Source organism: Lepisosteus oculatus, chromosome 18 (assembly GCF_040954835.1).
Source record: "Lepisosteus oculatus isolate fLepOcu1 chromosome 18, fLepOcu1.hap2, whole genome shotgun sequence".
NCBI lineage: Eukaryota > Metazoa > Chordata > Actinopteri > Semionotiformes > Lepisosteidae > Lepisosteus > Lepisosteus oculatus.
In genome coordinates this window covers 8,823,163-8,847,423 of record NC_090713.1, presented here as the reverse complement: position 1 = coordinate 8,847,423, position 24,261 = coordinate 8,823,163, and the positions used below count along the sequence as shown (strand labels likewise).

At 39.6% G+C, this 24,261-nt stretch overlaps 1 protein-coding gene and 1 long non-coding RNA gene across 2 annotated transcripts in view; both read right to left on the bottom strand.

Moving 5' to 3' along the window:
• The window catches only part of LOC107076301 (protein NLRC3-like), a 369,350-nt gene that overhangs the window by 20,263 nt on the left and 324,826 nt on the right, over positions 1 to 24,261 (bottom strand). The window lies entirely within an intron of this gene.
• On the bottom strand, positions 8,416 to 23,782 carry LOC138224061 (uncharacterized). The gene is made up of 3 exons (XR_011182416.1): positions 22,950 to 23,782; positions 18,211 to 18,384; positions 8,416 to 8,584 (listed from the first exon to the last, which is right to left on the bottom strand). It is a non-coding gene; the product is annotated as an uncharacterized lncRNA (long non-coding RNA).

Here is a 24,261-nt window from a genome sequence, read left to right as displayed (position 1 = left end):
TTTACGCACGAAGATATTACTAATAGTATTAATAATGAATGACCTTGGACAACCTGTAAACTCAAAGTATTACTCTGGTCCACTTCCTTTGTAACCATCTTTGTAAACGAGAAGACTTTAGTTTTTCATTGACAAAAAGTAACACCACAGCATTTCGTTGATCCGATCACATATTCGTTTCCAATCATACAAAGTAAGTTTTGAGAATCTCCAATTCACCATGCCTTTCACATGCTCATAAACTATATTAATTTAGGAACATAAACATATTATGTAAACTGTAATGTATATGGCTGGAATTGGTAGTTAAAAAAAAATAGACACCGGTATTCCATTTCTCCCTAAACATTTTAAGCATCAAAGTCTAATATGTGGTTATTTTGGAAACGTTTTTACGTGCTCCTTCTGACCGTATTACCGTACGTTTATATACTTTGTGTGAAAAGTGATAGTTTTAATTAAATTAAATCCTTAAAATTAAGGATGTTAAAGTGCTAGAGGTGTAAAAAATACAAAAATGCACATGAGCAAAAAGTTTTAGAAATGGAGCAGGTGAAAAGATTTGTAAATATATTTTGTTAAGGTAAGTCAGTTTTTTGCCACACATAAAATACATTTTTCCAAGAAAGTTAAGCCTTCGTCACTAATAAAACTCCTAAATAAAGACATAAACCTAGAAGTCTAAAGATTATTTTTTTCAATGTTGGTAGCAGGATGAACTGTCTTGTTGAGCTAAGTGTATATTTTGTTGCAGAGTTGCTTCAGCTTATTAAAAACACCCATGATGTTCAAACGGATTTTTTTACACAGACGACCGACACAGCTTTGTGTTGTGAATCTCTTTTTCTAATAAAACATTTGTCAGTCTGTCCGTGGGGGGAACGGGGATGTCTTTCATTGGAAGGTTCGCCTATTCTACTCTGAAAATGAAGAGGGGGAGGAAAAGAGTTGTAAAACCTGTTTCTTTACAAACAATGTATCCAGTGGGGCAATTTAACAGGCGCCTCAAGCCATTGAAAGGCTTCATTGAAAACCTAAAATAGCAAATATTCTGGACACTATATTGACATTTTTAGAATTTGATTAATAGGGAATATATTATGGAATCGCGTATCTAAAGAAATTAATAACAATTTAATTATATTCATATACTGTAGCTTAAATCCTGCTAAACTAAAAATTAGACACAAGAAGAGCATTATTGGACAATGTTGTGAGGCTCTGGTGAAATTTCTCTGTAAACAGAAGAGTTAAAGAGGAGACACTTGTGTATCGCCCCCTTTTAAACTTGTAAAAAAGGAACATTCCAATGTTAATGCGACACGGAAGACATTATTAATAATGTAGTGAATTCGGGTTCAGCGAGGTCGGACACAGAGACTCAGACTTTGTGGAGTGAAAAACGGCGTTTTATTTCTTTTTGGCACAACCAGCCAGCCAGCACTCCCGCGCGCCAGCCGAGAGAGAGAGCGAGCGCCAGAGAGAGCGAGCGAGAGAGAGAGAAAAGGGGCTGCAGCAGAACTTGGCACTGCTGGAGCAGTACTGTCAGACCTGGGCACTGACAGTCAATCTGGACAAGACCAGAGTTATGGTTTTCCAGAAGAAAGCCAGACCTCAGGGAAACAGGTACAAATTCATACTTAACAACAACACATTGGAGCACACATCCAGCTACACATATCTCGGTCTCACCATCAGCTCTTCTGGGAGTTTTGACCTGGCAGTGAAGGCACTGAGGGAGAAGGCACTCAGGGCTTTCTACGCAATAAGAAGGAGGCTCTTCAACATCAACCCACCAACAAGAATCTGGCTCCAAATATTTGAAAGTGTAATCCAACCCATTGCCCTATATGGCAGTGAAGTGTGGGGTCCCCTCACAGACCAGGATTACACTCAATGGGACAAACACCCCACAGAAACTCTGCACATGGAGATCTGTAGAAACATCCTCCGTGTGCAGAGAAAAACACCTAACAACGGGTGCAGGGCTGAATTAAGCCAGTACCCACTATTGATAAACATACAGAAAAGAATATTAAAGTATTGGCTACACCTAAAAAACAGCGACCAAAATTCCTACCACCACAAAGCCCTGCAGAGTCAAGAGCTGAGCCCAAAACAGAGCCCCCTGAGCCAGCTGGTCCTGAGGCTCACTGACCTGAGCCACACCGACACTAACCAGCCTCAAGACAGCACTGCTAGCGCACCAGACTCAACCACATCACAGCACAGATCAAACAGCAATATCTCACACACTGGGACACACACACACAAACACACATAAACTGGAATGCTACAGAACCCTAAACAGACAATACACACTAGCTGAATATTTGACCAAAATAAGAAACAACAAACAGAAACAGACCCTGACGAAGTACAGGCTCAGTGACCACAGCCTAGCCATAGAAACTGGGCGACACAGGCAGACCTTGCTGCCCAGAGAGGACAGGCTGTGCTCCCACTGCCAGCGGGGAGAAATAGAGACAGAGGTGCACTTCCTACTGCACTATGACAGATACTCTGGGATTAGAGAAACATTCTTCCTGAAATTCAGAAATCTAATCCCAGAGTTCCCATACCTGCCAGAATACCAATGGGTCTCAATCCAACTGGGAGAGGGAGGAGGGAACTCAGTTGAACTGGCAGCCCAGTATGTGATCTCCTGTCACAGCCTAAGGAACAGTGAGTCTGTCTCCAATAATGCTCAAGCTGCCTACAGTATATGTCAATATTTTATAATATGTCTTTGTTGTAAATCTATAATATGTCTGTAGATTTTATTTTACTTGTATTTTTTGTTTTGTTTAATGTAAAGATCATTACTTTCATTTGCTTTGGCAACACTGATTGTACCCATCGGTCATGCTAGTAAAGCACCTTGAATTGAATTGAATTGAGAAAAGAGAGAGAGCAAAATACAGGGGTGCGAAACCAGGGAACTATTTACATGAAAATGGGCGATCTCCCCAGACTGTACGCGCGTTTCACCGTGGGTCAGCTGCACTGGTCAGCGGCTTTCCTAATCCCCGCCCTGACCACTACCACTCTTGTCCTAACCCTCACCACATACCCCAGCCGGGCGAATGCCATACATGAATGTAGGGCTTTCGGGCTCACGTGGGTTTGCGTCCTACACCCTGCGGTACCGCTGTGTACATACAGTACGAACATGCTGTGATATTTAGGAATATAAAACATGTCAATATAGTGTCCATAATATTTGCTATTTTAGTTTTTCAACTAAATGTTTATTTGGTAAAAGAAAACTCATAGCAATAGCTGGATTTGAACACCCAACCTCAGTCTTAAAAGTCAGTTACTTAAGCCATCACACCACAGATGCAGTCATGTAGCAAGCTGTAAAACAGCTGTACACATATCAATAGAAAGTCTTATACTACTGTTTGTGCTACAGTACATGAATATAATTATATCGTTATTAATTTCTTTAGATATGCGATCCCATATTATATTCCCTATTAATCAAATTCTAAAAGCATGCTTTTGTTTACTCCTATAACGAGCGTATTCACAGAAAAGGTTAAAACTATCACTTTTCACAAAGTATATTGTAACGCTCCAGGGTTCTGGTTGGCCCCCCCACTGTCAGGGACTCGAACCCGGGCTGCCAGCGTAGCTCAACAGGGACCCAGTCGCTTGAGTCAAAGGAAGATCTCCAATCAGCCCCGCGGCTGTGGGCCCTGCTATTACAGGGAAGGGCGGTGACGTCACCGCTCTGGCAAGCCAGCTCTTACACACTCACTGGTGGCCGTATGTGTTACAAAAAAAACGTAATATGGTCAGAAGGACAAATAACCATATGTAAGACTTTGATGCTTAAAATGTTTAGGGAGAAATGGAATACTGGTGTGTATTTTTTCTTTAAAGTACCGAGACCAGCCATATACAGTACAGTTTACATAATGTTTATGTTCCTAAATTAATCTCATTTAGGACACTCAGAAGCGTTATGCTCCTCTTCTTTTTATGCTCGGCTACTAAAATTTCCCTTTAGTTGTAAAATTCCATATAAATGTTCAATATTAAGTGGATTAATATGTGCACAGTAAAGAAATTAAATGATTAAATCTTTTCACTACCAACCAATGCACCACAAGTGCCCCTGTCAGTCATTTTGGCTAGCCAATCACGTGCCGCAGATTATTTGCCGCAGTATGGGGTTTTACCGTGCCTTTTGAATGGCTGCATCTGTACCTGCTAAACCACTGGGTCAATGAAAACAGAAAGAGTAAATCTGTTTGGCTGACCACTTTTCTGAAAAGTCTGAAAAAAGGGGGGTCTGGTTCCAGCTGCTGTCATTCATTCATTATGGACCATTCAGAGCCCTAGGAGATGTCACTGTCTCTGTTATCACGATTCAGGAGAGAAAAAAACCCTCAGCAACTGGATTGTTTACTTAGCAACCAGGGGTCATCTATTATTAACAACTCACCCTGCTAATAAGCTGGCCGCGCAAAAAAGCAATTAAAATTCCTCTATCACTCCCTAGAGGATTATATAGTAATTACAATAGCTATTATAGCTTTTAAGATTTTTAATATATTTATTTAATATAATATCTTGTATGGTTTGGGTAGTTGATGAAGTTGGGTAGGGCGTTAGACGACGCCGAAGACCAAGTGTTTCGGGTTTTGTAGTTAGGTCAGCTTCCCCTCATTTTATTACCCAGTTCCATTTTGTTTGTTATTTACATTCCTTTGGTACCACTTTGGTACCACTCATATTTTCTCTTCTCCAATACCTGTCACCTGTACAATTTCACTCCTGTTTACCTATTATAATTCATTACAACTATCTTTTCTCCACACCAAAGATTTCTCCCTGCACACCTGAAATTCCCTTAATGTCACACTCCATATACCCTTAGACTATCTGGGTGCGTAACAAATGTCTCAATGTTTAATCCAAACTAGTACACATGGGGGAATGTCTACAAGCATTTTCAGCTGGCTGACAGGGCCACAACCTGAAAAATTGATCTTGGAAAATTGAAAACAAAATATGTTTCTTTGTTTGTCCTAGATATTTCTGTTTGGTGAGAAGACACAGTAAGACATATAAGAAATTTAAGGACTCTACTGTATACTTTACACTTCTACTGTATAATTGTCACGGATGTCGGAAGGGACAAACCGTGGAGAGGCAGGAGAGCGAAAAAGACCTTATGCGAGGCGGCGGAACGGGGAGTTAGCCCGGGCTCGTCAGTGCAAAGAGTTCTGGAGTGCCGTATAGAAACCTATGCCCTCAGGTAGCGGATGTGGGGGGACCTGGTGCTAGGCAGGTCTCAGGACATCCGAACGTCAATGCAGAGCGAGGCAGAATAAGTGACCCGGAAATATCTAGCCCAAGGAAAGAGGGAAACAGGAAGGACAGCAAAGCAGGAAACTAGGGACAGGACAGAGTAGGAGCGCCCTCTGGCTGCAGAGGGCGTGACAATAATTACATTTGTAATTCCAAAGATATTAAATGTTTGAGAGGACATCATTCCAGGGAGAAATTTACTATTTTGTTGGAGGTCTTATTGGGCTAGACTAAACTGTATCTTTAAACACAAAAACTGAAAACTGAAATGAAAAAAAGTCTGGATCCCGAAAAATAATTTGACAGGGTATAACAGACTTTTGTATTTATACAGGGAATGAGAGGAGGAGATGCTTGTCACCACTGATTTATTCTCTCAGAGTATAAGATAACAGAAGGATATAGAGGGAGGTGATATATCAGGAGGAACACACAATCAGGCTCTTGTTATTAGATGATGTTATTATATACAGCAGAAATTCAACAGTTCTTCCTGTTCTCACAAATGTAATCACAGACTACAGCACCATTTCAGGATACAAATTAAAATCGCAAATTCTGAAGCAATGCTATCCCTGAAGATAAAAAAAAATTCAACTTGAAATTAAATTTGGATAAAATAATATGTTTAGCAATTAAAATACCCTGAAACCCAGAAAACATATTAACCTGTAATTAAGAAGTGATAGAAAACTAGCTGAAGCAAGACTTCGATAGATGGAAACTGCTGCCTGTCTCATTCTTAGGAAGAATTAAGACAGCAAGAATGAAGGTACTTCCAGGATTTCTGTCTATTTCCAGACCTTGATTATGGCCCTCATTGACCATTGCTAAAACGTCTATTTTATATTATAATAATAATAATAAATTTATTTTATATAGCGCCTTTAAAGGTGGCTTCTCAAAGCGCTTTACAGGATGACAATAACAATAAATAAGAAGACTACAACAATAAATAAGAAAATTTCACAAGACAGGACACAATTATAATTACAACAATACAACAATAAAAATAGGGGAGACCGTGGAAGATGGTATTAAGAAGAGCAGAGGGGTGAAGAATGGAACCAGTTAAGTAAAGGCTTTTCTGAAGAAGAAGGTTTTGAGTCTGGATTTGAAGGAGTTTAGAGAAGGTGACTCTCTAATATCCTTGGGCAAAGAGTTCCAGAGCTTGGAACTGGTTTAAAGTCTGGGCCAATTGCTATTTTTCTTGACCCCTCAAAACAACTATTCCTTTCTTTACTTGTTTTTTCACAATAAATTTTTGTATGTTATTTTTTTTTTAAATTGCAGAATTTATTTATTTTGAAAATGCTTTGAGTTAAATTAGGTGTAAAACATAAGTTTTAAGTGAGACAAATCCCTCTTCATCATTTTGCTGGGGAGCTGTCACTCAGGTTGTTGAAGCTTTAAGCTGAGCTGCACAGAAGTAAGACTGTTGATTTGGGAGAGTTCAAGTGGTGTAGGTTTTACCTGAGGTTTTCTTCCCTCCCAAATAAATTTAGACTGACGTTTGCCCTGAAATTTGACTATATTTAACATTACAGGGATGAGTTTATAGTAGTTCAGGTGGGTAGCTACGTCAGCATGCGCAGACTGCAAAGGAACAAGAAATAGGTTTATTCCAGGCTGAAAAGAGAGGAGAGAAAAATACAACATTTCGGCTGTGAAACCGCATCTCTTTTCAGCTTGGAATAAATCAATTATGAGTTTATATTTTCAGGAAATTCACAGACGGCAGTGTAGCATTTGAAAACCATCAACATCACTTTTAATAAACAATTATCCAATTCAGGGTCACAGTTACTCAGAGCCTGTCCCAGGAAGCACTGGACACAAGGCAGGATTGAACCCTGGGCAGGATGCCAGTCTATCAAAGAGCACACACTCATACCAGTGCCAGCTTTCCCAGAAGTCTATTAACCTGCTAGCATGTTTGTGGACTGTGGGAGGAAACTGGAACACCAGACAAACCTGGGGAGAACATACAAACTCCACACAGATAGCACCCCAGGTTTGGAATTGAACCCAGTGCTCCAGTGTGATATCTCCTGTAATGATCTGATGGAAGCAGTAATCTGGAGACGGAATCCAGGCCAGGCTCTGCTGGAAGCAAGCAGGGCAGGCAGGAGAAAGTAAAACTAGAGACGTGATCAAAAAGGTAGGGGTTGAGCTAAGAGGTACTGATTAAAGCACCAGAGAGAGTCTGAAGGAGAGTCGTTTAACATGCAGGGTTCAAAGCACAGGAATCAGTCCAAGATGTGGTCAAACAGGTAAGGTCAAGCACAGAGAGAGAGGAGAAAACACTGTGGAAATTCAAAGCTGGGAAGAAGTAATTGAGACTCTAAAATGAGAGACTAACACATTAATACATTTTGCAAACCTACTTTACTTCCACAGCTATATCCTTTCAAATTTATGAACAATATCAGAAATCAAAGGAGGAATACATAAGTTAAGAGTAAGATGCAAATAAGAAGGCGGTTGCCACTTCCACAGTAATTGAAGAATCTAAAACCATACAAATCTGTATAAATCCACCAATTCACATTCATTTAGAGAAAATGAGTAGAAAGGTCATATTCAATATTGGAAGAAACACCAATTGCAAGCTAAATATGATCAATTTGGAGGCACAAACTGTTGGAAGAATGGCCGGGAACATCATAAACATATTTGGCATGAAAATAAAATGGGGAAAGATACTGTACTTAAAGAAACATAAAAATATAGCTACTTTAGAACTGTCAGGACTGTAGCCATGAAATAAATCACTAGAAACTGGTTAAAGCTGGACAGACCTTGTGTTCAAATGAAGAAGGACTCTATTAATTAAATCCCATGGAGATTATTACCCACAGAATTATCAACAACATATACATACTGTATGTGTAAATAATTTGGTCAAATGGGAAAGATTGCATGTCAAGTCTCTTGGTAATGAGATATTAACAAAGAAGCCAGAGGCAATAACTTTTTTGTTTTGTACTTCCTAGGTGCTGATGCATGTGAAAAGTGAATGTTGTGTGTCTCAGAATATCTACATAAAACAATAAAAACAAAGAAATCACCAGTGTTCACTTACTTCAGTGTTGTTAATTTACAGTTGGGATTCGTCAGAGCTGCAGACAGCAGTTTCACTCCTGAATCCCTCAGGTTATTGCCACTCAGAACCAGCTCTCTCAGACTGGAGTGTTGAGACTGAAGAGCAGAGGCCAGATCTTCACAACATCTCTCTGTTAGTTTACACCATGACACCCTGCAGACAAAAAGACAGGAGCACAGCTGAACATCTGCACAGCTCATCCACATCTTTCTTTCCAAGTCTTCACTCCAACCCCCAGCTCAGCAGTAATATACAGTACAACATCATGTCATTATCCATCTCAGAGTGTCCATGGATGAGGATGATGAAGATAAGAGCTGCTTCAAATTTTAGATTCAAGAAGGAAGAAGAAAGATGAGAAGAAACTGTCAGGAAGGGAGACTTTCACTTTTAACTACAATAAAAAATGCTTTGCATTTATTATTATATTTTATTATTATGTCATTCTCTTATAGTTATTTTTAGTTAGTTATATGGTTGATGTTGTTGTTTTTCTTCAAATGGTTTATTAATCCCAAATGTAAATGTATAACGCTGGAGTAAGTGAACTGGAGACTTTTTATTGTTAATTGTAGATATGTTGAGAAAAACAGCATTCCCTTTTGAAGAAAATAAACAATTTGAATAAAAAAACTGACCTGTGTTTTAACTTTATCAATGTATAAATATATATGTCATCCTGTATGAGTTGGAGTGGTGGCACTGTGCTAAGCATCTGTGCCTGTGGCTGGAAGGTTGCTGGTTCATATCCCACAGCAGGCAGAAGAATCCTACTCTGTTGGGCCCCTGAGCAAGGCCCCAACTCCACCTGGGGGTGCTATATGATGGCTGACCTGGTACTCTGACACCCAGCTTCTCTCCTGGTCTGTGTTTCATGTAGAGTAAGCTGGGGTATGTGAAAAGATTAATTCCTAATGCAAGAAATTGTATACGGCTAATAAAGTGATCTTATCTTATGTTTATAACAACACATAAAATAACAGAAGTAACAATAATATGAAGCAATAAACAGCATACACACACATCACCTAAAGACTCTCAGCACGGAAGAAATAGATAGACCCTTTAGGATCCAAAACAAACACAAATTAATGGACAACAGTGATGGCGTGCACATTTCCCCTTTCCAACTTTAGAGAGTGATCTGTACAGGCTTCCTAGGACAGCTGAGATTAGTCCATAGCCTGACAGAGTTTTCCCCTCAGCTGAAGCTAAAGACAGTTCCCCTAAGGTATAAGACTATTACAGGTCCCAGCAGGCCAGGGAAGAGAGACACATCAGGGGGATGACCCTACATTAAAAGCAACCTCTGAGAGGAAGTGCAGACAGAATCTGACATTAATATCTGCCTGTATACTGCAGTGAATACCGCCCCAGTGTAGCTCACATCTAGTCCACACAGTGCCAGCAACCCAAGTCCATGTGCAGCAGGTGGTGTAGCTGGGTGACATTGGTTCAGTGCAGCCTGCTGGTAAAAAATGAGTAATGGCCCAGTTCTGTCTCCATTCTCTATTGTGGATATCAGTGTATTTTCAAAATTAATCTCCAGCAGTTATCACTGGATTTAAAAGGTGTTGTTAGACCATGAACTTTATTCATGCACTTTATTTCTTTGACCTGCTCTCTCAATCTGTGGCTGCATCCACTTTGTCTGAGCCATAAAACTGAACTTTAAGTACAAGATGGCAATTCAAGAGCGAGTCCGTATGAACTAGAATTCTGCCTAAGACTTTGTCAGCCACAGGTGAATCTTTTTAGCTTGGGATCCATCTGGAAATTTCACTAGAATTTAGATAACATTGATACAGTTGGGCTTCACTGTCAAAAGAGTCTGGATGATCATCCAGACAAAACCTGACTGGAGCTATGTATTTGAACCATACTAGAGAGAGCTTGCTATTCTGTGTTTTTAAGGAACTTGCATTTCCTGGGTAAAAGAAACTTCAATTAGAGATGTCTCCAATTTATAATATCTATTTTGTGGCACCTGGGTTTTTCACAGTGCCCTCATACATCAGTGTAAACCGAGTCCAGGATAGTAGGATCAGGGCAGCCAGGAATGTACAGCCATTTACTGACCCACTGCAGCCAATGAAGAAGAGAATGAGGTTGTATTTATTTAGAAGGCAAGTAATCTCTTATTTCGCCACTGTAGGCATTATTTAAGAGTTTAATACACAGTAGAAGTCAGGAGTACTTTCTGGGTGATTAGAATGTTAGGCCTCTGGAACACCTTGTTTGAGCACAGACCGTTATAATAATAATTAATAATTGCTTACACTTATATAGTGCTTTTCTGGACACTCCATTCAAAGCACTTTAGATTACAGGTAATGGGGATCCCCTCCACTACCATTCCCACCTGGATGATAGTGCGCCATAATGCTCACCACACATCAGCTATCAGTGGGGAGAAGAGCGGAGGAATGAAGCCAATTCACAGATGGGGATTATTAGGAAGCCGTGATTGGTAAGGGCCAATGGGAAATTTGGCCAGGACAGCAGGTTACACCCCTACTCTTTTTGAGAAACGCCCTGGGATTTTTAATGACTACAAAGAGTCAGGACCTCTGTATTATGTCTTATCCTAAAGACAGCGCCTGTTTACAGTCTAGTGTCCCCGTCACTATACTGGCATTGGAACCCACATGGACCACAGGGTGAGCACCCCCTTGTTGGCCCCACTAACACCTCTTCTAGCAGCAACCTTAGTTTTTCACAGAAGGTCTCCCATCCAGGTACTGACCAGGCTCACATCTGCTGAGCTCCAGTGGGTTGCCAGTTGTGAGTTGCAGAGTGATATGGCTACTGGCCTTAAACATAGTAATTTGTGTGTTGTGTGTTCTATTGTCTGTGGTGTAGTATACAGTACAGTATGTCTGGTACAGTTGTGCCTCTAATTATACCAACTGCTCGGATATATTCTGGAAAAATCACAAATTGGGGTTTTTAAATATTTACTTATTCACTAAACAGCTCAGTCAATTCCTGATTTTCACATGTTTTGTTAACCCCGCATTCACTACAGTGCATAGTGGAGCGTAACAGACCTGCTGTGATCAATTCGCCAACAGTTTGATAAGTTTGATTGCCTATTTGATAGTTGGAGTATTTGAGCGAAAACAGTGAAACAAAGAGACCAAAAACGCACCGTTACCACAAGGAATGGGAGTATTTTTTTCGCATTCAAATCTGCAATGCTAGCGTCTACTTGAAAAGCAACATTTCAAAACTGCACACAAAACGTATGATGTGGACTTTCCCGCTAAAAGTGAGTTACGGAAAAGAAAAGTGGAAAAATTAAAATCTCAACTAGCAGCAGTCGGTTTTCACGAGACCTAATACAATCATCGCATCGTTCTCTGTGTGCCACATCCTGGCTCATCACAAAAAGTCGTTCAGGGATCGAGAAGTAATAAAAAAGCGTTTGTTGAGACTGCTGACTTGCTGTTTGTAGATTTCGAAAACAAACATTTTTGGTGAGAAGTGTTCAGACAGCTGTTGCCTGAAATCAAAGAGTTTCTCAAGTCGTATAAACATGGTGAATATGCCCAGTTAGAGGATAACCAGTGGCTTTTGGATTTAGCAATCCTCACAGACTTGACTGAACTGCTGAATGACCTGAATGTCGAGTTGCATGGACAAAATAAAAATGTCATCGGCATGATCAGTAGTGTCAACACAGGTAAAAAAATTACAAGTGTTCTGTGGTAAGCTTCTCAGTGCCAATGCTCACATTAAGGTAGGATAATCTTTTTTCTAAAATAGGGAAGATTACTTGTTCACTGTAGCATGAGTCACTGTTTTTTTTTTCTGTTATTTTAGTGAGGGGTATCGTTATTGTACTGATGTGCCCACTGTCTGTTTTCCCTATATCAGAGCTTCAAATTCACACTGGTAGATCGCACTGGACTGGCAAATGAAAAAGTAGATCTTGCATTAAAAAAGGCTGGGCACCCCTGAACTAGAGGATCACATACATGAAAAGGTCAATAGGGATTTAGAGAAGATAGTTCTTGTATAACCAACTTGTTTGCTATTTGAACAAGCAAAAGCAATAATGAACACACAAAGCATACAGCATGATACTGTGTATTTGCACTTTCAACATTTTTTAATAAAATTCTTCTTTTATGTGGAATTCTCAAATCACAGGCAGAGAAGCATAAATTTAGAATTATTTAAAAAATAGAAAAAAAGAGCAGAGATAACATGAAGCAAACAGAGGTGATGTAATTATTAGAGTACCACAGGAATCTGTACTAAAACTCTCAGGTCCTGAGTCTCCAACTCACTGACTCCACTGTCGTCTCCATCTGATCTCCTCTGAGATCATAATGTAGGTCCCTCACTGAGCCAAGTCCTTCTGTCGCAGATTCCTGGACTCAACAAGCTGCCTCCAGCCTCTCACGTCTTCACTTGACGCCACTGGGCTGGGTCTCACACACACACACACCTGTCTCCAGAGACTCACTACCACACTCAGACCTCTCACACTAACTATCCTGAGTCTCTCTTCATCACATCTCACTGCTGAGACTCAACACACTTTCTGTCAAAACATACACAACCTCCTTGGTGCCTAACTCTCATAACCCAGATTGTGTATTCACAGCTGATGGTACACCTCAAACCCGTGCCCAGCAGCCACTGTGTTTTGACCAGAGCTTTGCAGCAAGACAGACCTAACTCTCTCACCTGATACCCCTTATCATCTGGGGGAGGGTCCCTCTGTGGCACCTCAGATGCTGGCACATACACACTGACTCCAAACTCACTAAACACTCATACAGTGGGCTCCTGGACAACCCTGATCACTAACAAAAAAACAGGTGGCTGTCCCTTTAAGTCATTCAATCTTTCAAATCTGTAGGCTCTCCACCACAATCCCCTCCAGGATTTTCACTCTTCCTGGTCCCTTCTGTGATTTCCTTATTCTCCTTCGAGACTAAAGCTCTCCTTTCTCTCCCCTCATTGGGGTTCTTTCACTGTTCTATTCACAGTCTCCTCCCAGACTGTTGTTCTCCCATCTCTTCTCCTTATCGGTTTGTAGCTGCAGCCGTTAGTCTGTCTTCCCTGTCACAGACCTGTTCTTTCCTATCAGCTGTGGTTACCGAGGCAACACATCTGTTGACAACTCTCTATTGACAACTCCGACTCCCTGTCAGACACACCCCGTTTATTTGTGAAAAACACCAGATGTTTTTATTAACATCCATCTTTTACATCTTCTACACACTGTGGGAAAGTAATAAACAATGCAAACACAATGCTAGGATATATAGTCAAAAGTGTAATTATTCTGCGTCAAGGACATCCGCAGGACTGTGTTGGAAAGTTAGATTTTACATCATCATAAACAACATATTCTGCAATTGGTATACAAAGTATTACACATGCAAGTGATCTCCCATATCCTCTTATTCCAGCAGCTGAATACTGTATGTTTTCACAGTAGTGAGAGGAGTATTTAGAAAAAGAACATATTAGTGAGTCAGTGCTGACCACAGGGATGGTAGACCACAGGAAGACATAATGCTACCAGTCACTTTCATCAAGTTTTAGCAACCAAATTAAAACATAGTGCAACAAACCCTATATCATAAGAAACAAGTCAATCTCTACTTCAAGAGTGTGTTTTACATCCTAATCAGACAACATGATCCTTACATATAAGATCATTTTCCTGATGGTGCAGTATACATGATGCCAAAATAATGAACATATACTTGAGTCCTTATTATAGTGGAAATATTGTAACAAAAGCAATGACTTGTCCAAATGTCAAAACCCTGCATCCTTACTGGGAAAATGCATTACTGTTTCAAAAACCACATCCCATGACTGAGACATCTGTCCTCTTGGCTGTGTCTCCAGTTTTTCCTGGTTTGGCAAAAACTGTGACAGATTGGCTGTGTGTTGCTGGTGAAACTCACTGTAACTCAGTGAAATCTGACCATTAAGATTTTGCAGAGGTTGAAAACTGATAAAGATTATATTGTACATACTTGTCCGTAGTCTAATCCTGTGAATAGCTATTGTCTCACTTCAATGGAGATACCAAGAGCATCTCTCCATTGAGAAAGAAAAAATATTTCATGACACTTTATCACTTCCATTGCTTGGAAGAACAAAGACAGTGGCACGGAAGGATCAGAAAGAACAGAAAAATAGAATATTCTTGAAGTTTTGGAGGAGATTTACAAGAGTGACTGATCAGCTCTCCAGGCTCTCTCACGGTCTACATAGAAATACACTTTTCGCAAGTATTATCATCTGTGATGTATAGAAATGTGTTTAGCCTTCCATATTACATTTCCATTTGAGAAATCTCAAAAAGCTAAGTCTTTTCCTTAGCTTTTCAAAGGCTGAGGTGTCCTTTTGTATACCTGTCAGTCTGATTGAGATCAAATAAACTGTGATGTTATCAGTGTGTTAGGAGTCTGGCAGCCCTATCTACAGGAGATAGCTAATACACAGTGTCAACAGTGGCACTGCCAGTAGCTCACTGATAATAATAATGGAAATCTTCATAATTTTGTTTCAATTTATTTTTTTTACTTTGAAAGACTAAAAAAACCTTATTTATAACTAGCTTATTACTTTCAAACCCATATCTATATAATTATGTTGTGGAAAATTCGTGTTCTGGCACACTATGGCTGTCGTTGCATCATCCAGGTGGGGCTGCACATTGGTGGTGGTGGAGGGGAGTCCCCATTACCTGTAAAGCACTTTGAGTGGAGTGTCCAGAAAAGTGCTATATACGTGTAAGCAATTAATTTATTAAAATTAATTAATTAATCTGTATAAGTGAATTGAATCTAAGTTCATGTGAAGGGGAAAACAATCACAGGTCTCATATGCTTCAACGTGAGAAGTCTGCAGGAGGGTTAGCAAATTTCAAACTATAAAAAAAGTCTGGATACAGAAAAGGCACTTAAAAGAGTATTACAGCCTTTCTGTATTTGAAACTTGAAGGGAATTTGGTTTTCATAATGGTTTTATTGTTTGGCTACATGCAATGTAAAAACAACCAAATGCACAGGAACAGGCTCATGGTATTCTGTCAGAGAGCTTTAATTCATAGAGGGGAACAAGGCTAGGAGATGCTTGTCACCACTGATTTATTCTCTCAGAGTATAAGACAACAAAAGGATACAGAGGGAGGTGATATAGCAGGAGAACACACAATTTATAAAGATGATATTATATACAGCAGAAATTCAACATCTTTTCCTGTTTTCACAGATGTAATCACAGACTACAGCAACTTTTCAGAATAGGAATTAAACAAAGAAAATTCTGAAGCAATGTTATTGGGGAATCTATATCCGTGGAGACAAAAAATACATTCAATTTACGATAGGATTTTGATAAGATTAAATGTTATTGCAGATTAAATTGCAGTACCCAGAAACCTAGAAAACATTAAAATGTAACTAAAAGGTGGTAGAAAATCAGCTGAAGCAAGACTTCAATAGATGGAAATTGATGCCTCTCTAGCTCTCGGGAAGGACTGAGACAACAAGATTGAATGTACTGTACTTCCAGGATTTCTGTCTTGTTCCAGACTTTCCTTATGCCTCTCAATGACCACTGCTAAAACATCTATTTCATGTGGTTTAAAGTCAGGGACCAATGCTAATTCTCTCAATCTCTCAAAAAGACTATTCCTTTCTACAGTATATTTTTTCATAATACTCTTTTTCTTCTATGTGATTACCGTATTAAAATTGTTTAAATTATTTATTTTCACAATACGTCGAGTTAAAGTAAGTATAAAACAAGGTTTCAAGTGAGATGAATACCTCTTCACCATTTTGCTGGGGAGCTGTTACTCAGGTAGTTTAAGCTTTAAGCTGAGCTCCACAGAAATAGGACTGTAGATTAATAATAGTTGCTTACACTTATATAGCACTTTTCTGGACACTTCACAGGTAATGGGGACTCCTCTCCACCAACAGTATCCACCTGGATGATGCAACAGCAGCCATAGTGCACCAGAACACTCACCACACATCAGCTATCAGTGGGGAGGAGAGCAGTGCAATGAAGCCAATTCATAGATGTGGGTTATTAGGAGGCCATGATTGGTAAGAGCCAATGAAAATTTGGCCAGGAAACCAGGGTTACATCCCTACTGTTTTCGAGAAACGCCCAGGAATTTTTAATGACCACAGAGAGTCAGGACCTCCGTTTTACATCTCATCGAAGGATGAGCAGGAACCTTAGTTTTTCCCAGGAGATCTCCCATCCAGGTACTAACCAGGCTCACACCTGCTTAGCGTCAGTGGATTGCCATTTGTGAATTGCAGAGTGATATGGCTGCTGACAAGTTGGAAGAGATTTGGGAGAGTTTGAGTGGTGTAGGTTTTACCTGAGATTTTCTTCCCTGCCAAATAAAATTAGAGAAATTTGACTTTATCTGACATTACAGGGATAAGTTTATACTATTACTTAATTGACAAAGAAGGCAGTGTGGCATTTGAACACCATCAATATCACTTTTATTAATCAGTTACCCAATTCAAGGTCACAGTTACCCAGAGCCTGTCCCAAGAAGCACTGGACACAAGGCAGGATTGAACCCTGGACAGGATGCCAGTCTATCAAAGAGCACACACTCATACCAGTGCCAGCTTTCCCAGAAGTCTATTAACCTGCCAGCATGTTTGTGGACTGTGGGAGAAAACTGGAACACCACACAAACATGGGGAGGACATACAAACTCCATACAGATAGCACCCCAGGTCTGGAATTGAACCTAGGGCCCCAGTGTGATATCTCCTGCAATGAGCTGACGAAAGCAGTAACCCGGAGACTAAATCCAGGCACAGGCTCTGCTGGAAGCAAGCAGGGGAGGCAGGAGAAAGTGAAACCAGAGATGCTATCGAAAAGGCAGGGGTTGAGCTGAGAGGAACTGATTAAAGCACCAGGGAGAGTCTGAAAGAGAGTCGTTTAAAATGCAGGGTTAAAATTCAAAGCTGAGAAGAAGTAATTGAGAATCTAAAGAGATGAACACATTGATCACAGAACGAAATCACAGACTGAACGCAAGAGTTATGAGTACCATTCAAATGAGAAAAAGGACGTTGGCACTTCCATAGCAATTGAACAATTTAAAACCATTCAAACCTGTATAAATCCAGCAATTCACATTAATGGAGTACAAGTAAAAAAATCATATTCAATATTAGAAGAAAAACAAATTGCAATCCAAATATGATAAATTTAGGAGCACAAACTGTTGGAAGAATGGAACACCAGGCATATCATAAAAATTTTTGGTATGAAAATAAACTGGCGAAAGAGTCTTGAAGACAAACAGGGACAAACACCAGATGAACGGCCTTCAGAGGCACGAAGATACTTGTTTAGAACTGTCAGAACTGCAGCCATTAAATAAATCACTAGAAACTGGTTAAAGCTGAACAGACCTTGTGTTCAAATGAAGAAGGACTCTATGAATGAAATCTCATAGACAATAGACAAAATTCTAAATCAACAACAAATTAAACATATGTGTAAAAAGATGGGCAAAGTGGGAAAGTTTGCATGTCGAGTCTCTCAGTAATAAGATATTAACAAAGAAGCCAGAGACAAGAACTTGTATAAAGTTGCGTAGCAGTTTTTTGTCTTTCTAGATGACCTCTTTCTTTCTTGTTTTGTACTTCATAGGTGTTACTTTTTGATGCATGTGAAAAAGTGAATGTTGTGTGTTTCAGAATATCTACATAAAACAATAAAAAACAAAGAAATCACCAGTGTTCACTTACTGCAGTGTTGTTAATTTACAGTTGGGATTCCTCAGAGCTGCAGACAGCAGTTTCACTCCTGAATCCCCCAGGTTATTGTGACTCAGATCCAGCTCTCTCAGGCTGGAGTGTTGAGACTGAAGAACAGAGGCCAGATCTTCACAACATCTCTCTGTTAGTGTACAGTACCTCATCCTGCAGACAAAAAGACAGGAGCACAGCTGAACATCTGCATAGCTCATCCCCATCTTTCTTTCCAAGTCTTCACTACAACACCCAGCTCAGCAGTAATATACAACATCATGTCATTATCCATCTCAGAGTGTCCATGGGTGAGGATGATTAAGATAACTGCTTCAAAATTTGGGTTCCAGGAGGAAGAAGAAAGATGAGAAGAAATTGTCAGGAAGGGAGACAGTGGGAAACAGGGAGACACACGGAGCTACAGTGACTGGAAATAGGAAACAAAAATAGAGAGACTTTGACTTTTAACCATAATAAAAATTGCTTCACATTATTATATTTTATTATGATGTCATCTTCTTATAGTTATTGTAGTTAGTCACAGTGTTGTTGTTTTTCTTCAAATGGTTTATTAATCCCAAATGTAAATGACCAATACTGGAGTAAGTGGACTGGAGATTTTGATGTTTGTAGATATTTTGAGAAAAACAACTTTCCCATTTAAAGAAAATAAACCATTTGAAGAAAAAAAAACAGGGTTTTAACTATAACACCACAAAAAATAATTAATAATTATATTAAGCAATAATATAATTATTATTACAAAAAGTAATAAAAAGTAATAAAAAGAATAAAGAAATTGATCATGAAACTAAACAAATCTCATCCCTCGCAAAACTACACAACACTGCACATGTTTTACACATGAAAGACCCTCTACACAGACTCCCACATGTAACATAGTCAAAACACACCAACACCTTCAGACAAGAGTCTACAGTTTTACTGGAGGAATTCTAGAGACATCCTGCTCTTCACCAACCCCTCAAACACTCTCCTCCTCTACAGACCCTCCACCTGAGACTGTGTTTATCCTGCTCTTGTAGAAGAGGAGTTGGCTCTGGCGCAGCAGAAAGTGCACTGGGTACAATTCTCTTCTTACTGACATAAATCACCCTAAACACAACAGCAGGGCTGCTGAAGGTCAGAATAAGGTTAGAGAAGAGGTGGATCAAGAGACTCAACATGGGAGTCAGACAGGTTCAGGTGCTATAGCAGTGAAAGTGTACCTGAATATCAACACAGAAGTGAAACCAAAACCATTACAACATTAAATTCATACAGTATATAACACAATGGATGACATAGGTTCTTAATGTGACCGATGTTAATGTTCTTAATGTGGCATAACAAAATGACACTTTTAATTTGGCAGTGCCTCCACCTGAAACAGACCTGAATCAATCTGTGAGTATATTAGGCTTTTGGGACACATACTGCAGCCTACTGCTAATGTAGCAGTACTGCCAAATTGTAATGTACTGCTTGCTTCATTAAGTGACACTAGCTTGGCAGCACCTTTCAAAATGAAATGAAAGCCTAAACCCTGCTTTAGAAAACAAAATCCTGGACCAGGTAAAGTCAACTTTAGCAAAGACACTTATATAACAAAACCATGGTTATGTACTATTAGGTGAGGGTCTGTAGAATAGATTTGAGCTACTTTTGGAGAGGCACAATTTTTTGTTTGTTTGGGAGGGGGGTGAGACCACTCCCTGTGCATCACTGCATGGTCCCAGTCTGGTAATAGAAGGTGCTCTACATACCTCAACAATTATGACAGAGACACTTATCTGACAAAACCAAGGTGATTTTCTATTAGCTATGGGTCTGTGGAATAGATCTGAGGTATTTTTGAAGAGGCACAAATTTTGGTTTGGTCGGGAGGGGAGTGAGACCACTCCCTGTCCATCACTGCATGGTCCCAGTCTGGAAACAGCAAGTGCTCTTATAAACCCCAGCAACATTTCCAAAGACGCTTATCTGACAAAACCATAGTGATTTTCTATTAGCTGTGGGTCTGTAGAATAGATCTGAGCTACTTTTGGAGAGGGACAATTTTTTGTTTTGTCAGGAATTAGACTTTTTCCTGTCTAGAAGAGCACAGCTCTGTGTCAGTTTGCAAGCAGAAAGTGATATAAAAACACCAAAGAGATTGCAAGAAAGAAAAAAAATAATGAAAAACGGCAATTTCCTATTACCTGTGTGTCTCTGTATCACATTCCACCCAGTTTTAAGGATGTACAAATTGTTGTTGTGCTATAAATGTGACTTTATCTGGTCCAGGATTTTTTTTTCCTAAAGCAGGGTTAGGGTTCTTTTATTTTGAAAGGTGCTGCCAAGCTGGTGTCACTTAATGTAGCTAGCATCACGCTACTAAAGCCCTTCTGCTATGTTTATTTACCTTGGTTGAACTAAAATATAACTTTTACCTGAATGTATTAATATTAACATTATATTCACATACTGTACTAAAACAACAAAAAATGCATATGAAAACTACATACATTCACACAAGGCTACAGAAGGAACAGACTCGACTGGATTTAAAACACACGTAAGCTAATTGACAGAAATGGTAGAGTACAAGACGACGTACTGTCTGATACCTCCGAAGTTATCTCCGAAGTACAAAAAACGTATAAATACGTGGGAGAGGTTTAAATAATTTAAGTGTGATAACACTTTGTTACGGAGCCCGGGAGGGGCCTTCAGTAGGAAAAAATGTTATATCAAGGGAACGATTTACAATTCGTGCTCACGAAATTACTTTTTCCTTCGTTTTCCTTGTGTCACGGTATTCTCACGCATGTAGAAAGTTTCTAAAATGCCAGCATTATCCCAGGCTCCGAGCAACCACTATCAAACGCTATATAACACATTTCCGCGTCTTTATATTTGTTGTGTATCTTAATAAAGAGCCGTTCTTATATTATTTTACTATTTTATTAACTACGCAGATCATGCCCTTACACCATATATTCCCGCCTTCTACTCTCTCGTTCTGTTGTCTCGTGATGTCTACTCACTATACTACATCCCTTCCTTTGTTATTTTTAAAGTCCATAACTTTACCATACAATTGTAAAAATTCTATATCAACACACAGTAAACGGTTATTAACTATTACAACAAAATGTATGTAAAACCTTCCATTTCTATTCAACACATTCACCTTTTTTTTCTTTTTTTACAACTATTTCTATGCGTACCAACATTTTAGTTCAATTTCTACTTAAGTCCCTTCTAAATATCACCTCATTTCTAGCAGTCTAAGCAACATCTACATAGATAAACAAAATAGAGCAATTTAACATTTGGAGAGCTATGCAAGTCCTATATTTGTAAATGTCTCTGTAACGAGCCGGTTTCCTGATAACCCTGCCACTTCTGGTTGTTACTTCACTTCTGGGTAAAGTTACTTGCTCTCCTACGGATGTACTCTCCACTGTGTGAGGACTCGGCACTTCCTCCACGTCAGAAAGTCCAGTATTCTCCGCATTTTCTGCTTCTGCAGATTCAAAATCAAGATCCAATGGAGGAGCGTGTCGAAGATGTTTTACATTTCTCATTATTTTTGAGCCATCTTCCACATTCACTAACTCAAAAGAGTTACAAGAGGTGTTGAGGGGTTTATGATCCGTTTGAAGTGTGAACTTGCCTCCCCATAAATATGTCCTAAAATGTTCCACTGCCCAAACACAACCCAAGGTTTCACACTCTATTTGCGAGTAATGCCTTTCTGTTGGGGTAAGTGAGCGACTTGCATATGCCACTGGTTTGTTCTGTCCATGTTCTTTGTAGTAATACTGCTCCAAGCCCTACAGGACTCGCGTCACTGATCACTACTGTTGGCACATCTAGTTTGAAGTATGCCAGACACGGTTCAGTTACAAGTTCTCTTTTCAACTTGGCAAAGGCTTTCTCAGTTTCCAGTGTCCATTCCCACTTCTGTCCTTTCCTCGTTAGTTTTCTAACGGGTTCTGATATACAGTATCTGCATAATAAGAAATGAATTTAATCAAAAATCCACAAGTGCCTAAGAACGAGCGCAAAAGTGCAACATTCTCGGGTCTCGGTGCACTGCAAACAGCTGTCACCTTTTTCGGGTCTGGTTTTATTCCTTCTGCAGTGACCAAATGTCCCAGTATCTCGATCTCTTTCAGGCCAAAGATACACTTATCTCTATTTAAAGTTAAGCCTCTGTCTTGGAATCTTTGGAATACTTGCCTGAGCCTCTGTTCTAGTTGTTCTTCATTTTCCGCATGTACTACAACATCATCCATATACCATACAACACCAGGCATTGCACACAACATCGAGTCCATAGCCTTCCGATAGGCCTCTGGGGCACTAGACAAGCCAAAAGGAACTTTTCTGAAACGGTAACAACCCCTGTGTGTGATGAAGGTAGTCAGGTGTCTTGATTATGCTTGAGCTGCTTTATGAATTCTAGCGACTGTAAGAGCTCTTTCTAAAGTCAGCCCTTCCTCCTGCAACAATGTATCACGCAGTCTCTTATGTGCACATTTTTCCACAAGCTGATCTCTTAACATCTCAGCTTCCAATACTCCAAAGTCACACGATTTAGCCAGTTCTCTTAGTGCATTCACAAAAAGCATAAACAGATTCGTCCTGAGACTGAGTTCTCTGCCTAAATTTATGTCGTTCCAAAACCACATTTCTCCGCGGTGTAAAGTAAGTGTCTAAGGCAGCTACAGTCTGTTCATATGTACCTTTTTCTCCAGGGAGTTTGGCGAAAATCCGCTGCACGGGCGCCCCGATACAGTGCAGTAATATAGCACGTCTCACGGCATCCGGAGCTTCTGTAGATCCACTGGCTATTTCAAAAAATCTGTACGACTCCATCCATATCTTGTATTCCGTATACAAATCCGGAGCTCCGAGGTTCAGTGGAAGCGGTGGAGAGAGCTGGGCATAAGCAAAGCTTCTCGGCGGGGCTGCCATATCTTCCATGGCGCAAGCTAAACGAACAGTCCGAATATTCAAGAGTTCGTTTCTACCAGCAAGAGAACGAGAACCTGCAGTGTTCTGCTCGCTTTGAGTTCGTCGAGCACTCATCTCTCGTCGCCATAAATGTTGTGTATCTTAATAAAGAGCCGTTCTTTTATTATTTTAACTATTTTATTAACTACACAAATCATGCCCTTACACTATACTGTATATTCCCGCCTTCTACTCTCTCGTTCTGTTGTTTCGCGATCTCTACTCACTATACTACAAGTACAGTACTCTCACACGTACCATAGTCAAAACACACCGACACCTTCACACAAGAATCTCTACAGTTTAACTGGAGGCACCAGTTATAAAAAAAATCAAAAATAAGAAACAATGACGTGACCCTGCCTAACTTAGGAATTGCATGACTTTAAAAGATTAGTTTAGTTGAAAAAACAGGTGATTTTCTTCCTCGTGATCAGCTTGGAAACTTACGCTGTAAATTACTTTTTAATCAAACGTTTAAAGCACTTGAATTTCATAAACACAAATAAAAAACATATTCTACTATTTTCCTATGGTACGAAGCAGATCAGTAGGTCTTTTTTTTTCCCAATCAGAGTCTGAGAAAATATCTCCCCGTCCACCGCGCTGCGTCAGAGAAGCTGAGAGGGAGGAGGCGCGGAGCTCTGTAATACAGAATGAGCCGTCTGCAGCCTGGAACGCTTAAGACACAGGTCGCGTCTGCCTTTATAACTTAAGTTTTCAAATTAAGCAACGTAAATCATTTCCTTTGACTTCCAGTCCTTTAATTATCATTAAGGATAGCTACTTTCTCACCAATTATATTTATTTTTTAAAAGCATTGTTAAATAAAGCAGGAGCTTATTGTACTTCCTAATGTAATTGACATGTGGAAAGATTATAGATTTTAATCGCCTTTAGGTTTTCATCAATTTTAGCAAAGTGTCATAAAAACAAATGCCACAAAACTATTCTCGATTGTATTTCTGAATGTTACGTCTAACTTAGTTCAATATTTGAAATACAAGTCATTGTTCAAATGTAAAATCAGAGTATTGAAAA